General features: G+C 43.1%; 1 protein-coding gene across 8 annotated transcripts in view; it reads left to right on the top strand.

Moving 5' to 3' along the window:
- fign (fidgetin) overlaps positions 1 to 19,986 on the top strand; it is a 44,211-nt gene that overhangs the window by 16,035 nt on the left and 8,190 nt on the right. For 3 of the 8 annotated variants that reach the window (XR_014123446.1, XR_014123442.1, XR_014123445.1), the window contains one exon: positions 140 to 1,977. The exons of 1 other annotated variant lie outside the window; for it this stretch is intronic. The gene's annotated coding sequence lies outside the window, so the exon portion shown is untranslated. Of the gene's footprint in view, positions 1 to 139; positions 1,978 to 7,256; positions 7,366 to 9,095; positions 9,140 to 9,745; positions 9,849 to 11,993; positions 13,870 to 19,986 lie in introns of those variants that run through there. 4 more of the 8 variants (XR_014123444.1, XR_014123443.1, XR_004777091.2 and 1 more) reach the window with 3 other exon arrangements.

Genomic DNA, 19,986 nt, shown 5'->3' on the forward strand with positions numbered 1-19,986 from the left:
GTGTGTGTGCGTGTGTGCATGTGTATGCGTGCATGTGTGTGTGTGTGTGTGTGTGTGGTGTTGGTCAGCATGCATGCTACATGTGCTTCTGAGCATCGGCTCTGAAATAGATCTTTTCTGTCTCGTCACATCGATGCAGGATGACGGATGAATCCAGACTGCAAGGTATCACTCTCAGAGAGAGCGAGAGAGAGAGAGAGAGAGAGCGAGCGAGCAAGAGAGAGAGAGAGAGAGAGATGGATCAGTATATTCCAGAGACCTGTCGCTCAGATGAGTGGTTCTGCTGGAGATCCAGCATGTCGCTGGGCCTGCTGAACACGCTGAGCTGGAGGACACTCCAGGAGAGACCCACATGTGACAGGACAAGACTTGTGAAAGCTATAGAATTTGACCACCTACGAAGCATTGCCACTCCTCTAAATGACATCGGTATTCTGAGACTGCATAGAGCGGTGAATGGAACTTCTGTTTGAACCGCTGCTAATGGGCAGCTCCTTAAGTCTTTTTACATGTGCTGGTTATAAAAAAAGCATTAATTAAATGCTGCATCGGTAAGCTTAAAGGGTGATCTTGGATGATAAAACACTTGGTTGATAAAGCACTTGGTAGCTTATCCAGACCGCTGTGGTGAGACCCACCTCACCACAACCCTGTCTGTAGCATATTGTTGGACAGCAGCTCCGAGCTCAGATCTGTATTCCCTGACGTCTACAACGTGCTCCTCTGTTCACGCCAGGCTACACCGTGCCAATGGTTGATCCGATTTCCCATAACACCCCCCCTCCGCTCAGCAAAGCGTACCACCCCCCCCCCCCCCAACAAACCCCACGAGGCAGCGTTCCCTCACTCCAGTAACTTTGTCACAGTGCAGGCTACAGATTTCTATTTCATATTGACCAAAGATTGCTTCAGTTGCCTCATTCCACCTTTTGAGCGGCCCGTGTTCCTCGCCTGACCTTCCCCAACCACTGCAGTCGATAGTGACCGCCCAGCACCACACAGACTCCAGACGGCGCGCTGCTATTTACAGCCAGGCGTCGTGCTGGCCTTCCCTTTTGTCTCTCTGCTCTCAACGCCCAGCCGTTCAATTAAAGCATTATCGGGATTCTTAATTGCAGTTTATTTGTACAGTACTTGAAACCCAACGTGCAGGCAGCCCACCAAAACACATTCAGCTTTTGTTACTCACTTGCTTACTATTTTAACCTGGAATCTGTTTTGTCAGGTGTGTCCTGCCATGATTACACTGAGAAAAAAAGAAATAAATGAGACGTGCACAGGTCCCTCGCTGCACATTCGCACCAAACGTGTCCTACTTGTTAATCCACTGTAAGCAGGCTTGAGTGTTAATGGGAAGAAAGCAGGGTGTCATTTTGATCTATGGCCACTGCCAGTAATTCTACTCTGCAAGCGTGTGCCTCCTGAACAAGCCTCGTCAGGCTGCACTAGCCAAGGGAGTGAAAAGAGCTCTGTTCACATAAGTGACAAGTGTCTGCTCCCAACGCCTACTAGTATATAGTGAAGAGCTCGCCTAGGACCTTGATGGGTGGCATCACAGAACATCCGCTTGGATATAAGCCTACATCTAAATTGTAAAATATGTAAATGACCCGTTTGCATTTGCATATATTGATCTTCCATAGTGTCACTTCTCCCACCGTTTTAGTAAAGTGAAACTTGTTCCATTAAAACTTGGTTAACTCCTACAGCACATCACGTGTGTCTTTTCTGTGATATATACAAGCTCTTACAAAGCTCATACGGTGAGTCTTACAAATCATATGAATGCAGTCAGGTTCTTCTTATCTGCTAGTTTGACTGATCAGTCGAGGGTGAAGTCGGTCAGTCCCTTGTTCATTCGTTCTTTGCTCTCTAGTGATCAGCAGATGACTGAGGGAGGCTAGCGGTCTGTAGCTTGGCCAGACCACTGAGGCCGTTTAAATTTCCTTTAGACATCCAATAGCCACAAAGCTCTGCATTTTTCATAAGCCCCAGGACCGTCCAGTCTCCACATCTTTCAGTTTTTATTAGTCTATATCATGGAAAATATTCTCTTAAATAATGATCACTTTTATTAAAAAAGACTAAATTAGATTTAATTCAGAGACCAATCTATAAGTAAATCAACTTATTGGATTTGAAACTAAACAGTGACATTAAAGTGCAGAATGTCAGCTTTAATTTGAAGGTATTTACATCTATATTGGGTGAGCCATATTGGAATCACAACCCTTCTTATACATAGTCCCACCTTTTTAGGATACCATACATAATTGGACAACTGAATTCGCTCGTTTCTTGGCTAGTTGTGTGTTCTTGCATAATTACTTTATGCGGAAGAGTTCCACATTATATATGTCAGATTCAACTATTTAGTTAAGGTTGTTAAGAAGCAGGAAGAATGCACTGGTAATCTTAGCAATATCAGATAATCTGGCAAACAAAGGGAGACCACAGCAGTACATAAACGAAGAATCAATAACACCGTTCAGGTTGTAGGCATAGACATTTCGGTGACTACCACAAAGAGATGAATATGCCAGCATGATATATTTGCTACAAGACACAGACCAGCTGTGTGACTCAAGAATAGAAAGGCCTAGTTACACATTGCTAAAAAAAAAAGACATAAAAGGTGGATTTGTGAGCCAGCCTTGTGGACAGATTAACGTGCACCAGGATGATTGGGATTAGAAAAATGTGGAGGAAGAAAGGAACTGCTCATGATGTGAAGCATGCCATCGCATCTGAAGCATTCTGGAACAATCTAAAGCATGCTACCTCATCTAAAACACGGTGGTGTGGGTATGTACAGCTGCAAGTGGAACCAGCTCATTTGTTCTTTATTGATGACAGGACTTGCAGGTGTATTGCTGACGGTGTGACTGCTGTCTGTCGGAATTATACAGAAGCCTCTGATCTGAGTGCTCAGATCTGAATGAATGCCTTGTAGCACAGTGGAATGCACTTAACCTTGCAGCATGACAATGACCTGAAGCACATTACTAAAGCAACTATGGAATTTTTTCAGGTCCAAGGAACGGAATGTTCTCGACTGGCCGAGTCAGCCACCTGACCCGAGCCCCAGTGAGCATGCATGTCCTGGAACTGGAATACAACAAGCCCCTGAAATAAGTAGGAACTGAAAATGGCTGCATTACATGGCTAGTATGTGGATTTGCAACCATGAGAATTTGGTTTAAGATGATGTTAATTTATCCAATTACTTTTGGCCTTTATAGAAAAAAAGGGCTATATTATTTTACTGTGGTTTACCTGGCGTAAGATAGAAATAAGATAGATAGAATTAAAATTGATATTCTATACTATAGCTTTATTGTCAAGGTTACAGTTTAAATCCAAAACTGCAAAAAAAATTAAAGGTAGGCTGGACTGTACAGACAGACAACATTTAAGTTGCACATGCTCAATTAGAATGTCAGAAACCCAACAAGTCTCCCCCAGAGTTGCTCTCTACACTATTCAACACCTTAAGCTCATTGTTCAAGTGTTGCAGAAATACAGTGTTTTCTCGAATGCAGCACTCAGGAACTGCTTGGTTTTCCAAGACCAAAGCCTTCTCTCGGCACGGATTACAGTCATGGCTTACATAGCCACGCATTGCATTGTGTAGCACCTTAATAAGTTGCCACACCGTAGGCGTTAGAGATGTATTTCTTCATATCACAATGTTTTCTGGCAGTTTTACATTATACTGCTTGTATGTTGATATTTTCTTTTATATTTTCCTTTTTTTGAGGCCAGCCAGAAGGTTACTGAAAAATAGATGTAAGATGAGGTTGACGGTCCATACAAGCTTTACTCACCATACTTATCGATGTCATCAGGAAATTCTTTACATGGACTCTTACCAACTGCTAATAAACACAATGGGCCTTTTTTATTTCTGGTTATCTGTAGGTCGGAATAATGCAACGTAGTCTATATTAGTATGCCATATTATGACATTTAATAACTGATTCTATTTAATAAATAACATGCAATATATTATATTAGCATATCACCAAGGTCAATCATATGGATCTGAAACCTTCAGCTGAGTTTGTGCTGATAATCAAGAGATTATAGTGGGTCACACGCTTGCAGCATCTGCTGTGGCGCAATGGCTGCAGAGTTCATTTTGGGAAAAACATTTAAGTGGAGCATTTGTAATGTTTATTTAAATAGCAAGAGTTGCAGGTCTCGGTCCAGATGGCCATGTACTGTCTGGTTAGGAAGGAGCTGTGGCCCCTCCTCTCAACACGCCCTGCACCTGGAATTTAACTTTGAACTAAGGATTCCTCTCACCTACATTTGGACACATTAAAGAGAAAACCAGGATAAGGGACTGCTGGGTATTGTATGGCGGGGGGGAGGTGATAACCCTATGTTGGGTTGTTTCTTTCACTGCGGATGCTTGTGTCAGCGAGGCAGGCCGTTAATGGCCTTCGGTGCACACCACACAAGCTGCTTGGTAGCCTAATACAACTCCATTATTCGCTCCTCCTATTTTAACACCTGCAGGGACAGTTAGCTGACTCTCGTGAGATTTTGGAGGTGGGTGTTTGACCTGAATTGGTTAAGTGCATTAAGTGCATCTTTTGCATGTCTTGGATCTGAACTCAGCTGTGACCATCGTCGAGTGAGAGCTTTGAGTTTTCTCTAAGCTCCTTCAGTAGGAGTTTACAAAAAGTGCAGTGTGTCACTCGAATGGTTTTATTAATTACATCAACAACATATTAACGGGAATCGGATTATCAGATTCAGGGTTTGTTTTTCCACTTCACAGTCACTTTTGTTGCGGCGTGTGTAATGGAGGGTGAGTGTGAAGTAATCCTGGCCCTGAATCGGACCACTGAACGAGGTAATGTGCTCATTTGCAGTGGGCCGGGCCTTTTGGTTTGTCATTCCAAAGGTTCCTGCAGCTTTTGCATTTGCAGAGATGTGAAGAAAGGCATCAAATTGCACAACCTGACAAGTCAACTCAAATGGTTTGAAGAAGCCAATTCCCTTAAAAATTTGTATTGACTCAAACATTTGAGCATAAGTAATTTCATAAACTGAGAGTGAACCATACAGATATCTACTGTTGTGTAAAGCTATATAAATCAAGTAAATTATAGTAATTTCATTCACGCTAAACTTAAAATTAAGCAATCTGCCTACCTTATTAAAATGTAGTAATTATCACTACTGTCAGTTATGTAAGGTTAACTTCAAAGCTATCTTTATGAACACACATGAGTCAAGCTTATCACAGCAACCAACACAAAGAGAGAAGATTGGAGGAGCAAACCCCACCCCAATATGCAAATAAGTCATACCAATAGCCAGTTGTCTCTTTCATTCACTATATTTTCAGGTAGTAAATAGTGATTTCAATAATGTGTCTACAGTTTTCTAAACTTATGATTGTGAGATTATGAGTGTGATATAAACCTATGACATTAACTATAAATGACCTTGATTTTCAGTACACAGCTAAACACATATTAGTTCTCTCATTATGGTGCTAGGTTTTACCCCATAACAAAAAACATTTCTATTTGACTGTGCTGCGAACCGCAAAAGAATAAATATGAATGTGTACCTAGCATGGGGGATAAAACACTTCCAGAACATCACTGTTAACCAGTGAATAAATTATTCTATCACCTAGGCCCTCAGATAAATATTGCAAGCTCTGTGGTTTAATAACATGGAAAAGTAGTCTGATAATAAATAGTTTAACATATTTAATCTTGAAAAGCAATCCATTACCTGACCTTTTTAATAGCCCATAAAGTAAAATAAGATGAATTAGTGAATATAATACATTTGAATATGTTCACCTTCATTCAAAGATGAAAATTCTTACATCAAAATAAATTTATTTATTGATCATTTCATCTTTGAGTTCATTTAACAATATTAACTTATTTATTTTATTAAGCTGTGCTGTTTCTACCATGTAAACACATGGGTCACTATCCCAGCTCATCTCACCAAAGCAATCCTGGATTTATGTAACAGAGAAAATCTTGCTGATATGTTTGAGTCGTGATGCATATGTTGAACTTGCTATATTGTTACTGCTGTTGGTGAAAGAGTTATTGATCTCTGTCTAGATGGCCCCATAGTTACATGTACACTTGAAAAATCAGTGAAAGCACCTGTCTTTTTTATATGCTAGAGCTCTGTTTGTTTCGCTTGTAAGTGTCTCTGGATAAAAGTGTTTCTTAAATCAAGAAGTGTAAATACAGGACCCGGGAACTCTTTTGTCTCTCCGCCCGTCCCTCATCTGTTTGTCTAGTGGTCTTTTGGGGGGCAGCAGGTTGGATGGGACTATGAAGCCAGCAGGTTGGCGTGGTGCTCAGCCATCCTCTGGGAGGGGTGGGGGAGGTGGGCAGGTTGTGGCTTTGGGACCGGGCCCTTCGGCGAGGGAGTGGGGTTTGGTCAATGAGGCTTCATGTGGCGAGGTCACCATCCTGGACTCCTCTCCTTTGAAGTGTGTAAGTGAGCCCTAGAGACATGGAGTGCACAAGCGAGAGAAAAAGAGAGAGAGAGAGAGAGAGAGAGAGAGAAAGAGAGAGAGAGAGAGAGGGAGGGAGAGAGAGGGAGAGAGAGAGAGAGAGGGAGAGGGAGGGAGAGGGAGGGAGAGAGGATCTTCAGACCAAGTTTACTGTCACCCACGCCACCACTCTCAGCCAGATCAAACAGCAGTCCTGGGCCATGGGATTCCACTGAGGAGCTACTGTGGAAATGCAGTCTCACCCAGCTACACACACACACACACACACACACACACACACATTGGATTCCTGGATAGTTCTGCACTGGAGCTGAAATGGCACACTCACATACAGACACACACATGTGTTTGACCACACTGGATTGTACCACTGCCATTGATAAAACGGCCTCCACACACTGCACGCCTGAGTGAGTGTGTGTGTGTGTGTGTGTGTGTGTGTGTGTGTGTGTGTGTGTGTGTGTGTGTGTGTGTGTGTGAGAGAGAGAGAGAGAGCTGGAAGGAATATTTGACGCTATCTCTCTCTAGCCCCACTGCAGGCCTTTCCGACAGCCGTGACTGTGTTTAGTGTGCTTCAGAGCTCTCGAGAGGCCAGACGGGCTCACTAGTTTTTTGGCCCCTGGTGTCATGCCTTAATGAGCATCGCTTGGACAGAACAATGGCGCTCCACATATGCCCAGGACCCCGTGAATTATTGCTTTGCATAAGAAAATGCCAAATGTGAAACACTTGTCTCTTTCGCCAGCCGAGCGCTAGGCAGACAGAACGCCATCATGGGCTATTAGGCTTCCCAGACAGCTCTGTCAACACCAGCGGCTCTTCCGCGCTGAAATCATCTGTGATTATGTGGAAAGGTTGGAACGTTTAAATTTGCATATGAATGATGGCATGCAAGTACATTTAACAATGTAATGGAGAATTTAGTGTGATGTGATGTGTATTATTATATTTGTTCGCTGAAAAAAAATAATAAAACAGGCTGTAGATTTTTTTTTCTTCCTCTTTCGGAAATGGTTTTGTGCCATTCCAGAGCAGGCACGGGAATATGTGCTTGACTGCACAGTGTGCCCACTACATGCAGGCTTTGCACTACATGCAGGTAGTGGGGCACGTTCTGGCCTTGCCTCCATTCTTCCTGCCAAACACATTTTTTTGAAGTATGTTTTTTTTGGAAGTTAAAATTTGTAAAAAATGTAATTAAATAAAAAAAAAAATGTGTAAACTACTCTGATATTATCTCCTCGATAGGTGCTGTTTTGGAGATTTAAACTTTTCCATTACTAATTTTTCAGTCAAACCCAGAGAGGGTGGTTAAAATATTTTTACATTTGTCATTTTTAGTCAACACTATTAAGAGCACCGTCCGTCGGGCAGTCAAGTGTATGTTGATGCATCAGCTATCCATACTTACTGTGATTAGAAAAATGTATATTTTGCTGTTATATAAATGTTATATAAAGGGCATTTTCTGGTTTTGCTCATCATCCATTAAGCAAATGCTTTATCTTCCTGCAATTTGTAGCTAACGGAAACCTGATTTAATTTAGACAGGTGGCATTTAATGCAGCACTGCTACACACACAATTCTGGGATAAAAACTCAGGCATGTACCAACACAAATACTGATATCTGTGTAAGGCCCAGATCTTCATCCTTCTTTAACATGTCATCCACGAAACAGCAAGGTGCCAATTATATATGACCATGTTTGTTTTCGTGTGTGTGTGTGTGTGTGTGTGTGTGTGTGTGTGCGTGTGTGTGTGGTGGAGTTTACATATCATAACAGTACTCAGTTGAGCGTAAACATTTAAATCTGGCTCAGTAAAAGCTACAGAAGCCCTCATGACACCTCCAGATACATTATTCAACACATCGACTGTAGTGAGAGTTTGAGTGCGGGCCAGCTTACTTTCATATGCACCAGCTGAACACAAGCTGCCTGCTCTGATCTGCAGACAAACTCGAGCCAGTGCTAGAAGCCTGCTAGCCAAAGCGAGTTCAGCCTCATACAAGTCTCACTGACAGATCGCTTTCACACTCCCTTTCTGTGCTCACGGCTAAGAAGGCTCCTGTGCGCGCGTCTCCGCCAGTGGCCAAGCCTCAGCGTGGTAGATTTAGCAGAACGCTACCACTGTTGTTTTTTAAGAACAGAGCAAAATGTCCTTTTGTGCCACGGAACTTTGTGGAATGACCGTCAGTGTTTGGGGAAAGTCTTGAAGTTTAGAACTATTCATGTCAGCGCGGTACGATGCTGAAGTATGAAAGGCATTATGCATTAGTGATTTGCATAATGTTGCTGATTCATTAAGTACTTGAGCACTTCAGTAGGGCTCTTCTGTATAGAGGCGGTTCATTTTATCTATAGAGGCTGTTCATCTCTATTAAACACCCTCAGAGATGGAGAAATCCAACTCTGACACCTACGTACTGCTTAACAAACTTAACATACGTACTCGTGGTACTGCACTCTACTACATACACGTGTGTGTGTGTGTGTGTGTGTGTGAGAGTGTGTGTGTGTGTGTGTGTGTGTGTACAACTGATAAAAGACCTTTGTCAAGTGTCCTGTTTCTTCGTCTTACAGCATATTTGCATCCAGGTATCCACCCAGCTGAGCTGGAGAAGCATGTAAGTGGAAGTCTTATAAAACTGTTGGCATGAGATCACAATTTTTACATAAAATGAAACACTCATCTCCCTATTTAAAAGTCAAGATGATGTTTATACTACAGAACACTGCTTTTAGGAAACTAGGCCCTTATTTAAGTTAATAATTAATAAAATAATAATTTGAGAACATGTTTCTTTTTTAGACTTTAGCTGCAATGTTTCAACTGGGACAGTTAGTTTTCAGATCTAAGATACACAAATATATATATGTTTAATTGGTATAGTTTCTAAACATGGATAAATGGGTACATCAATCTAATGCAAATGTTAAAGGTGCATGAGTAGTAAAATGTACACTGTTTTTCATTAAAGTAATAAAAACAAATATATTATCTCTAATTAGACATTGATCCAAAGATAGCAATATAGCAGTGTTCTTCTTTATAGTAATAAAATAGGGTTGCTGAGCAAAAAAGAACATTAAAATGAAGCACTTTTTTATTATTGCGCATTTGCTATTAGAGAAGTCTTGTTAAAACATCTTGTTAAACATTTAATCAGTTATTATCAGTCATTAGGGTAGGCCTTTATTCCTACTTCTTTGTTATTTAAATGTTTTAACAGAGGTCTTTCAACATGGAATGGGACTTGGGCAGCCGACAAAGGCGAATCCATGCTTACTTCCCTCTATAAAGGACCAAATAAAGATATGTTTTTATTCAAAGTACTTCTGACCATTCTCTGTCCTTGAAACACACTCTTCACTTCATCATTTCTGTTTCTTTTATTGAAATTAAATTATCAAGTTTTTGGAAATTAAGTTTTAAAGCATGGAATTCATTCACTAAATTGAAAGGTTTGATAAATGGCATAAAGGAACCTCATGCCTGTAGTCAATAAGCTATAGATACAAAGAAAGGCTTTAAGGTCAAGTGATGTCCACAACACTGCGCCTCCCATGGTACTTTGGTTATGTACAAAAGCAATGTTTTGCTGAGTAGCTTTCTGATTCTAATGACTTCTTCATCCAAGATTGTCCCTACACCCTACACATTTTCTCTGAGACTTTCTTGTACATTCACCTCTCTTCTGAACCGCTTAATCTGAGCAACGGTCATTTATGGGGGCCGGAGTCTTATCCGGCAGTGCAGGACGCAAGGGAGGAACCAACCCCGGTCAGGTACCAGTGCAACACAGGGCCCGACGTCTCGTACGTTACTTCCTGATTCATTTACTTTATTTTCTAATTACTGTGAATGAGCTTGAGAGGGTTTCTCACTTTCCCTTCTGCTCTTTCTCTCTGAAATATCAATAATGACCGTCGTCATACACAAGTATGCTAATTATCCCTTGGGTGAAAATATTGACCAGTAGGAATTTGAGGCCTTTTATGTTATGTATGCTTGGCACTTCCCAGAATTACAGACATGCTATGTTTGTTAGACACATTTCAGGCATGTTTTTTACCATGAACAAATTGGATCATATTTAGAGAGCTGTGATACCTCATGTTTAACCATTAACCAGTTAGAACATCATTTCTACCTGGGGACTATGTATGACAAGGCAGTTACTGAATAATAATCATGATGATGATGATTGAAGATTATGATGGTGATGAAGATGATGATTCTTGTTGTCATGGTCGTTGCTGTTCTTGATTGTGTAATGTGTGCGTGTGGGTGGTTTGTATCCATCATCTTGAGCTAACAGTATTAGGAAGCTTTTCCAGCTGGACAACAGTGAATTGCCTGAGCACCTCCAGTATATGTTTAATTGTGCCTCTGACCTCCAGCATGTTTTTATGGCATCTTAATTTCAGACTGTGCATTGATAGGCAATCAGTTGGAAATACTGCACTTCAGAGACTGAAAGCTCGAACCAGCTTCATTAGGGTCCACACACACTCCATATGCGTGGGTCTGTGTGTGCGTGCTCCAACGCTCACCCTGGTTTGCCCAGTCAGTTCCATGTGAGATACACAGAAAAACACAGAGGAGGGTGGGGTCGAAGTCACTCATGGGCTCTCTTACCTCACTTCTGCTAATGACCTTTAAAAATCCATTTTGGATTACGTAGGAACGTCTTTGTGCTGTGCGTCTGATGGACCACCCTTCACGAAACGAGGGTCTTGAAAATTATTATTGGAAGCAATATAAGATAATGGATTGTCATTATTCTCCCTGCTGTCATGTTCGCGTATATTGTCTGCTCTTGAAATATGATGCATCCGCCGTACTTACCATCCACTTAATATCAGAAAGCGTAGCATGTGTAATGATTTATAATTACCTCAGTGTAATGTGCGTCGTGGTGCGGTTATTGGCTAAATAATTAGCTCATTGTGTTTGGACTGATGGATGACAGAGGAGAAGGAGAGGGGTTAGTGTTCGGGGGGTTGGAAACCGGTAAATAACATTATTCTGCAGAGAACAAGAAGACAAATTTAGATTTGATGTAGACTTGTACTCGACGTGATGGATAAAACAAAGCAGCCTCTGCTGTTGCCAGTATAAGATAACTAATGAGCACCTTTAAAGATAATAATGTAGCTCCCACACCGAACACTGTTCACATCAGACAATAGACTTGGAGAGATTAGAACATAGTTCTCACAGAGAGGCAGATATATAGATAAATGTATTGGTTTACACACACACACACACACACACACACACACACACACACACACACACACACAGACATACATATATAGAGAGAGATAGAGTTAGCTGTATTCATACAGGCATTGATTGAGTGATTGACTGGGTGATTGATTGATTGGTTGATTAAGTTTAAATCCTCCTGGTTTGGATTCTGGGTGTGTTTAAAGGACATTAGCTCTCTCCAACTCCCATGTTCCCGTTAACAGAGAGGGTGCTGGAGGAGATGGAAGGACAATAAGAAGACAGACATCCAGATGAGTGGGAGCCGCGGCGAGGAGCAGAGGAGCAGAAGGAGACCCGAGCGTCAGATCAGTGGAGCAGACGGCTGCTGTGAGGGGCGTAATCGGTGTTTAGCAGATTGAAATGATTACAGCTCTGTCACAGCGGGCCGTGCACACCGCACCGCGCAGTCTCTCCTCAACACAATCATGAATATTATGGCGAGTTACAAAAGAATGGCCTCGTCTCCGGAAATTGACTGCTTGACTGACATGGCAACCGCGTTAAAGATAAGAGCCCTGTATAAATTCACCCACCCCCTTCGCCCCTATCGCGTGGCGGCACGCACTGTCCCCGCTCTTGCTCTCGATGACGGCCGTTTATTTTTGCAAAAATTTTCCCCTTCCTAACACCGCCAGGTTCGCACGCCTTTCGAGAGCGACCGCGAGCCGCGTTCCGAGCAGCTCCGACGAGAGGCGCGCTCGCAGGCGGCGAGTTAAGTTGTAGAGCGCTGACAGTGGTGCTCTGAGACAAAAACAGATGGCACATTAGAAGTAAAGCACCTTATTAACCTCCTCCAGTTTCCCCTTTTCCCGTAGAGCAGCGTGTGGACGCTTCTGACTGACAGCTTGAGTGAGCTCGCAGAGTGGTTGGGGATTCTAAACTAAGGCAGATGCTCGCGAGATTGAAACATGTTGTTAAGCCTGGTAAAGTCCACAGTAGATCCACGCTGTGAAATGTGGGCTAGCCTGTCTAGTTGGTTTCTTTTCCAGTGGATTTATTCCCAGGCTTGCATTGGAGTGGGATGAAAGCGCTTTTACTTTCTTTTTTTAGCTTGTTGTTTTAGACTCTTAGCTCGGTTTTGCTTCTGGCTGTCGAATTTGGAGGTATCGCTTTACTTTGGGGTTTGTACAGCAGAAGAAACCATCTCATCATCACACTCTTCAGACACATGCATCGCCACGATAGAGACGACCGTCCCCCTTTGGTCCTGCGGGTCATGTATAATACAGGAGGCCTCATCAGAACACAGTACGCGTCACACCTGTACTTTGTGTGAGAAGAGAGGCAATCACTGGTCCATTTCAGTTCTGTAGGATGTCTTATCCCATGTTAACTTTACCCATCGTGTGTTTTCATTCGATCGAATGATTAAAAATGCAGGTGAAATCAAATTAGAGAGGCACGACAAATCAGATTTCTTGTCGGCTCAGCCGAGTTGGCCACCCCAGTCGTCACTCCTGGTAACGCTGTGCTGCACAGAGGTAAACAGCACTGCTGATGCAAGAGGACTTTTTAAAGCACTGCCTGCCTTTCTTCATACAAATACTGGCTCTGCAAACGCAGCCATCGGGATAGAGAAGCCCCGAAGCTGTGATGCTCTGTGAGACAAAGTCACTGCTTAGCATTGTGTGTGAATATACACGTCCCCGGGGCCCTTCAAGAATCGTCTCCTTCATGTATGTTCGCCATGCTGTCTAGTGTACTTTGTGTATTTTGAATTGTTCACTTGTAGCTACCTGTACCAAAAGATTTGATGTATGTTTTTGACTTTTACTTATATAGCACAGATTAGTCTTTAACTGCTACTTGAGACAGAGATGCAGAATTGTTATTTTAGCCGCTTGTTTATTACTTTCATCGCAGACAGCTGAAAGATGTCACTTAACCACTGTGCAGCACAGCTAGACTAAAGTTTGTTAAAACTGGCTTTGACCGATTTACTATTAGTTTTAATGTTTTCGGTGTAATCGCTATAATCAGATGGCGCTTTTTTTGTGCAGGCAAGCTCTGCAAACAAGGCTGGCGCACTTTTTAGGAAGAAGGTTTGTGAGGTCCCACTTTACAGGAAATGAATACAAGGTGTGTGAAAACAAACTGCAGAGACCAAACCCGCCTTGACTCAGTAGCAATTACACATGTCTTGTATTGTAATGAGCCTATAGTAAAATAGCCTTGTTTGTCTCCAGCTGAAACTGAGCCAAGACCAGGTGTAGACAGCAATTGAGGACTTAGCACTTGCCCAGATGTTCTCGCTAGCGGTGTTAGTCTGGAGGGCAGTAGGCTAGTGTAGCACTAAAATGAACCCAGAAAGCTGTGGACACATAACATAGCACAGTAAAGACGTGCGCTTCTCACGTAAGTGATCTTACCTCCTTCACGTGAGCATGTGTCCCTGCTGCTGTATGTAGACCTCCTAATGTGAAACTCATCTAAACTACCCCATTGAGAGCATTTAAGGATGTTTATATTATCATAATTCCCCTTTCAGAGGGTTGTTCAGGATCACAATTAGCCAAGTCACTAAATGATGTGGACATCATCCTCTGACATGCATTTAAAGCTAATTAGTTGATTAATTGTGTTTTGAATGCTTAATTAAATTGTGCTAGCCTGGAGGCTGGCTGTGTAGGTGTGTAGTTTTGTTTTGTTTTTTGATTGTTTGTTTGTTTTTTAACTTTGTTGTGTGGTCACACATTAGAGCGCATGATTTCTGCTCTGTCATCTCCAGCGGGGAGACGTAACCTGTGCTGTACAGAAAAAAAGGACATTGCCTGAATTTCTTGGTTAAATTAGGAGCTTAATGTTGACCTCCGGTCTTCCAGACCCAGCGCAGTGAGTGGGACATGGATTTCCAAATTGACTTTAAACGGTTTTAAGTTGATATGTAAGATGAATGGCCTTCTGTTGCCATAACGATTACCAGCAGAGATTGAATTAGAACTGTATCCCATCCCCCCACAGAGAAAGAGAGAGAGAGGGAGAGTGTGAGGAAAAGAGGAGAAAACACATCTCCACAGTGCATTAGGATAGAAATATGAGCTTGTTTTTATTTATAAATATAATTAATGTCTGTCCACAGTATTCACACGCTTGTCATGTTGGGTGTGCTGTGTGCACATTATGAAAGGAAGAGGCTCTCATAATTATGTTTACATCCACAGATAAAAATCCCAGGGCTCTAATGATCAGTAATTATAAATATTTTTCTGAGTTTCTCTGAGTGCAGCCATGTTCATTGTGCGCTGGGGAAAGCGGTTTGTGCGGCTTAATTATGACATTGTACATGACTAAACGCAGCCGTCTGTCTGAGCCCAGCTAAACACTTCCACTGGTATAATCATGCTCAGACCTGACTCTAAAGAGCTCATTACAGTTAGCTTTCTAAAGAGCGCTTTATTAAACACAGTTACCTAATAAGCATCTTTGGTGGTGCAAATTGGCCAAAATGGTAATGAGTCTGATTAGGCCACGTTTCAATTACGACAGCTTCCTCCTAAAGCTACCCAAAGACTACCCCACCTCCCACACATCAGAACCCCCTCCCAGCCCCACCCCTCGAAGCCACCAGCACCCTCCCGAAGGTGGGGGGGGGGGAGTTCAGAGCTTGGGAATTCTGCTTGAAGCCATTGCGTGTTCATACAGACACACACGCCGAAAGGAAAAAAAAAAAAAAGGAAGAGAAAACCACTCCGCCACCTCTGTGCTTCCTTTCAGCTGTGCAGTAATGACTAGAGAATTGTGTAAGCGGCAGTCCAATTTATGCTCTGGGAAATTGGATGGCCAGAGCGCGGGCGTGCCACTGTTTGCTTAAAATCGGCCAAGGCTAGCCAGATTAATAGCTCCCAAAAAGGTCAGCTTCTCTGTTTCATTGGCCATGATCACTGTGTCTGAAATTAAACAGTGCGTCGTAACACTGCTTCCTCTCCGGGGGTTTACTGTTGATCACTCTCGCTAATAACACACCTATTAGACGCCTGCGTAGACCATACATAATTACTGTCATGCACAGGAAAGACGGTACAAGATAGAAAAGGCGATGGAGTTGCAGGTCTTTAATTATTTGGACAAGCAATTAATGCTCAAGCTAGATATCTGATTTCAATTTCTGGTCCTGCGTTCTTCTCTTGCTTTTTAGGTTGTGTGGGTGCTGTGGAAGAATTTCCATAAATTCCATGGATAATTTAGTGCTACATAATTAGCCCATTGTACCTGGAATGAAACTGATGTCTCAATTTGTTTGTTTACTTTGCTCACCTGCCATTAGGCCGTAATGAGGAAGTCACGTAAGCATCAAAGCAGCCCCCACGCAGGCACACCCGTTGGCTTCTCCACTGGCCGTGCTTTGGCCCTCCGTCCTTAGCTGAGCAGACTCTGACAGCGGGTGTAATTTAAGATTTGCCAGGCGTACTGTAAAGGTAGCCTCACAGACACTGGTGAATTAAACAGAAGCCTTTGAGGAGTGGAATTTGAGCGGACGTCCTCTAACGAAATGAGCGCTAATTATGCCGACGACATCTCAGGCAGGAGCGCTAGTCATTTCTTGTTGTCTCTAATTTCGTTTTTAATGACAGAACATGTCAGTGCCTTCAGATGTTGCCTAAATGAACTAGTCCAGTGATGAGTCCATGTGTGGTGGAAATCTGGAAACACCCAGTGGCTCCCACCTCTATTAAAAAATTCTCTTTATTGCACAAATTGCTGGTATAATCTAACACAGCATTAATTTGACAGAGCATTTCATATAAACATAGCATGTGAATTACTAATTGGGAGCTGTGGTGAATGTAATTGGATCTGTTGCAACATATGACATGAATAGCATGGGCACTATAGCAACTGTTAAGCGCACCACATGACACATTTCACAGTCCTAGTAAAGCGTTTTCGCAGGGGCTTCGTGGATAAAGAGCCACAAAATGTGTTCTCCCCCAAACCAGTGGCAGGTTAGGACATATGGGAGCAGTAGGAGTGACATTTTTATATTTCCAACAGCAATAGGTTTGTCTGTGTGTTTGTGTTATTTATTGCTGTGTCACAGAGCTAGGAGCCAGCCCGAAGAAAGCATGCAGTGTGTGGAGAAGCTCACAGCTGATTTAGTGTAGTCCAAAACTAAACTGGAGATGATTCATCTCCTAGTCCCCACGTTTCCCTCTCGCTCTCCCTCGCTCTCTCATCTCTCTCTTCCTCCTTCTCATTCAGCATCTCTGATCTGTCCTTTTTATTCTTTTCCACGTCTTCCTTTTTGCTGGATTTCTCTCTCTCTCTCCTTTGTGTTTCTCTCGCTTTGCTTCATCGTTTAACCCTTCATACTTCCATCAGATTCATTATGTTTCGTTTTGTTTTTTCCGTCCTGGTACTGACTAGAATGGTCTCCCTTCATCAATCACAGGATCTGAGCACATTTACTCGAAAGTATTTAGCATGTATTCTGAAAGGTAAGCTTGGCCATAATCATACAAAGCCTAATACTGCCTAAAGGTGTCTCTGCTTTATTCGGCAGGAAGCCAGAAATATGTGTATAAATATTGTCACTTACACAGCATTATGTAGATTTAGCTGTACTGTAACATAGTAAATGTGCCCAGACCCGGTGTTACCCCAAAATGAAACCTTTTGATGTCTCATTCTAGACAACTTAAATGCTTTAAATGGTTGGAGGAAGACATCCGTCTTATTATTGTAGGAGCCTGGTAATTTGTTAGGCTTGTTAAATGACTACAGCTGAATCTGTTCTTTTGTTAGTGTGTGGTGTGTTTCATAAAACTCATTAGACTGAGATACTGGAGTATTGTTATGAATACTGCATTGTGCAGCACTGCAGCAACTTCCACTCCAAACATCTTGCTTTATTCTAACCAAAGTAAACGCGGTGTGTGTGTGTGTGTGTGTGTGTGTGAAAGTGGTACATGAAAGACAAGTAATAAATGTATTAACGAGGGGCTGTGCGAAGGCTCAAAGATAACTGAGCTGCCAAATTCCCAAGGTAATGTCTCCCAAGGTTCAACAGTGCTGGAGTACGTACCGAACAGTTTATAGTCTGCGCGGACAAATGAAAGCTCATCTTTAGACCAAGGAAAATATATGTCCTCCACTGAGTACACATTATTATTGGAAATAAATCTTTACATACAACTCGAATGGATTGCCGCGGGAATAGTGTGTGTCCCATAGCACTAACCAGACATGGCCTAATGCGACGTGCGCGAACAGGCGTAACAACCCCGCAAAATACAGCACAATAACAAATCAAAAGCACTTTTCCCGCGAAGTGCATAAAACGTGGCATTAATTTGCCAGTAATCTAAACGCGCGGTTCGTCGGAGCAATAGTATTGACTGGCGTCGTTGTTTGGAGTGCGGCGCTGGCTGCCGCTGTTATTGACGGGCAGACTGCCATGCCTGCCATGTTCCCCGCCACCGCTTTGTCTTCAGCCGTTCTTAGTCATTAGCCCGCAGGCCTGACAGCCTCGCCAGCCGTAGCGCCAGTCCCTTTGACTAAAACCTTGGAAATTAACACAATTAGCGCAGCGTCATCCTGCTAATTAGCGCGCGCGCGCGCGCGTGTGTGTGTGTGTGTGTGTGTGTGTGTGTGTGTGTGTGTGTGTGTGTGTGTGTGTGTGTGTGTGTGTGTGTGTGTGTGTGTGTGTGTGTGTGTGCCGGGGGGGAGTCTCATTCGTGCCGTTTGAACAGGCTGTCGCTTCTGCTGAGAACGGCTCTGTCGTGTACTGTCAGCAGGCTCTGAACTCCTGGAACGGAGCCTGAGATTTACACTGCAGGTTAGTGTCGCAGACACGCTACGAGCCCAGCCCTAGACTGAAAAAGCAGTGCAGAATTCAACAAAAGCCTTAGCCAGTCTAGCTGGGCTTCAGTGAGTGCTGTAGGTGCTAATTCAACATTGGGGATTTTGTTGTCTAATTCAGTGAAAACCTCCTCTCCTGTATTTTTTTTTTTTCGTGTCTCCCTACTGGTGAGACATGGTCTAGGTAGACTTAATAGCCCTGAACATATTGGTTTGTATGCACCGCGTCCGATTATTGTAATAGAGCTGTATTTGCCCAGTGCACTAGGACATTTTTCTGTATATGAGCTGTATTCACAGTATACTGACTATGGGCTGTAGGCTTCACTGCAACAGCTGGAATGAGATCTGAGGCTATATATGTATAGTGTCTTAGATAAAGGGTTTAGAGCGTAAAGGATTTTAGAACTGATTGTGGTTTATGGGGGGGTATAATGTTGATTTTTGTATTTGCAAATCATTGAAGGGGAGGGGGGTGTGTGTGAGAGAGAGTGTAATCTTAAAAGATTTATAGAAGAGGAAGCGGGATCAGTGAAGAAAGCTCTTAAACACTTCAATTCACTGTTGTCTTTTTGGGCAGTGTGGTTGTGTCTGCTTAGGTCTAGTGATCCCCGCTGAGCAATCGTGCGGCTACAGCAATAGGCCTATGCAATAACTGGGCTGACTTCCACTCTCATCAGTAGCAGTCTGTGGTGTGCGTGCGCGTGTGTGTGCGCCTGCGTGGGCATGTGTGCGTTTGCGCGCGCGCGTGTGAGATGACTGCCTGTGACGTCCCATTGGTTCTCAAGTAAATGTCTCTTTGATAATCCCATGCTGAGTGTAAGATGACAGCATATGTAACTACTTGTGTTTGCAGATGGAGTTTGGGATTAAAGTTGATGGTGGCTTTAGAGCCCTGGAGGCAATAAAAGAGAGAAGCTGGAAAGAGAGAAGAGAGAGAGCGAGCGGGAAAAAAAAAGGAGCGACAGAAACAGAGAGAGAGAGAGAGAGAGAGAGAGAGAGGGAGGGAGTGGAGAAAGAAAGAAAAGACAAGAGCGGCATGTTTTTTCTCCTTTTTTCCACACGCAGTTCTTCAGGAGGCAGCGGGCAGACAGAGAGCTGTTGGAATTCATGCCGTGCTGCGGGGTTTGTGGGATGAAGGCAGTGGAGCGCTGCCTGGGAGATTGCTTTGCTGCACTCCTCCGAGCAGATTTGAAACTGTCTGCGACTGCTTTAGATGAGAGTTGGATTATAGAGTGACCTGCGATGTCTGTGTCACTCCGCTGTGTGCAGGGTGCATTATACTGTGCTAACCAGGTGCTGGGTGCCCAAATCCGCACTGCTCCGGTGATAGTAACTGTCAGCAGGGCCTGTGATATGTAGCCTGCGCTCCTGAAGAGCTACCGAGGAGGAAATGGA

This window comes from Electrophorus electricus, chromosome 4 (assembly GCF_041902795.1).
Source record: "Electrophorus electricus isolate QZ-2024a chromosome 4, ASM4190279v1, whole genome shotgun sequence".
NCBI lineage: Eukaryota > Metazoa > Chordata > Actinopteri > Gymnotiformes > Gymnotidae > Electrophorus > Electrophorus electricus.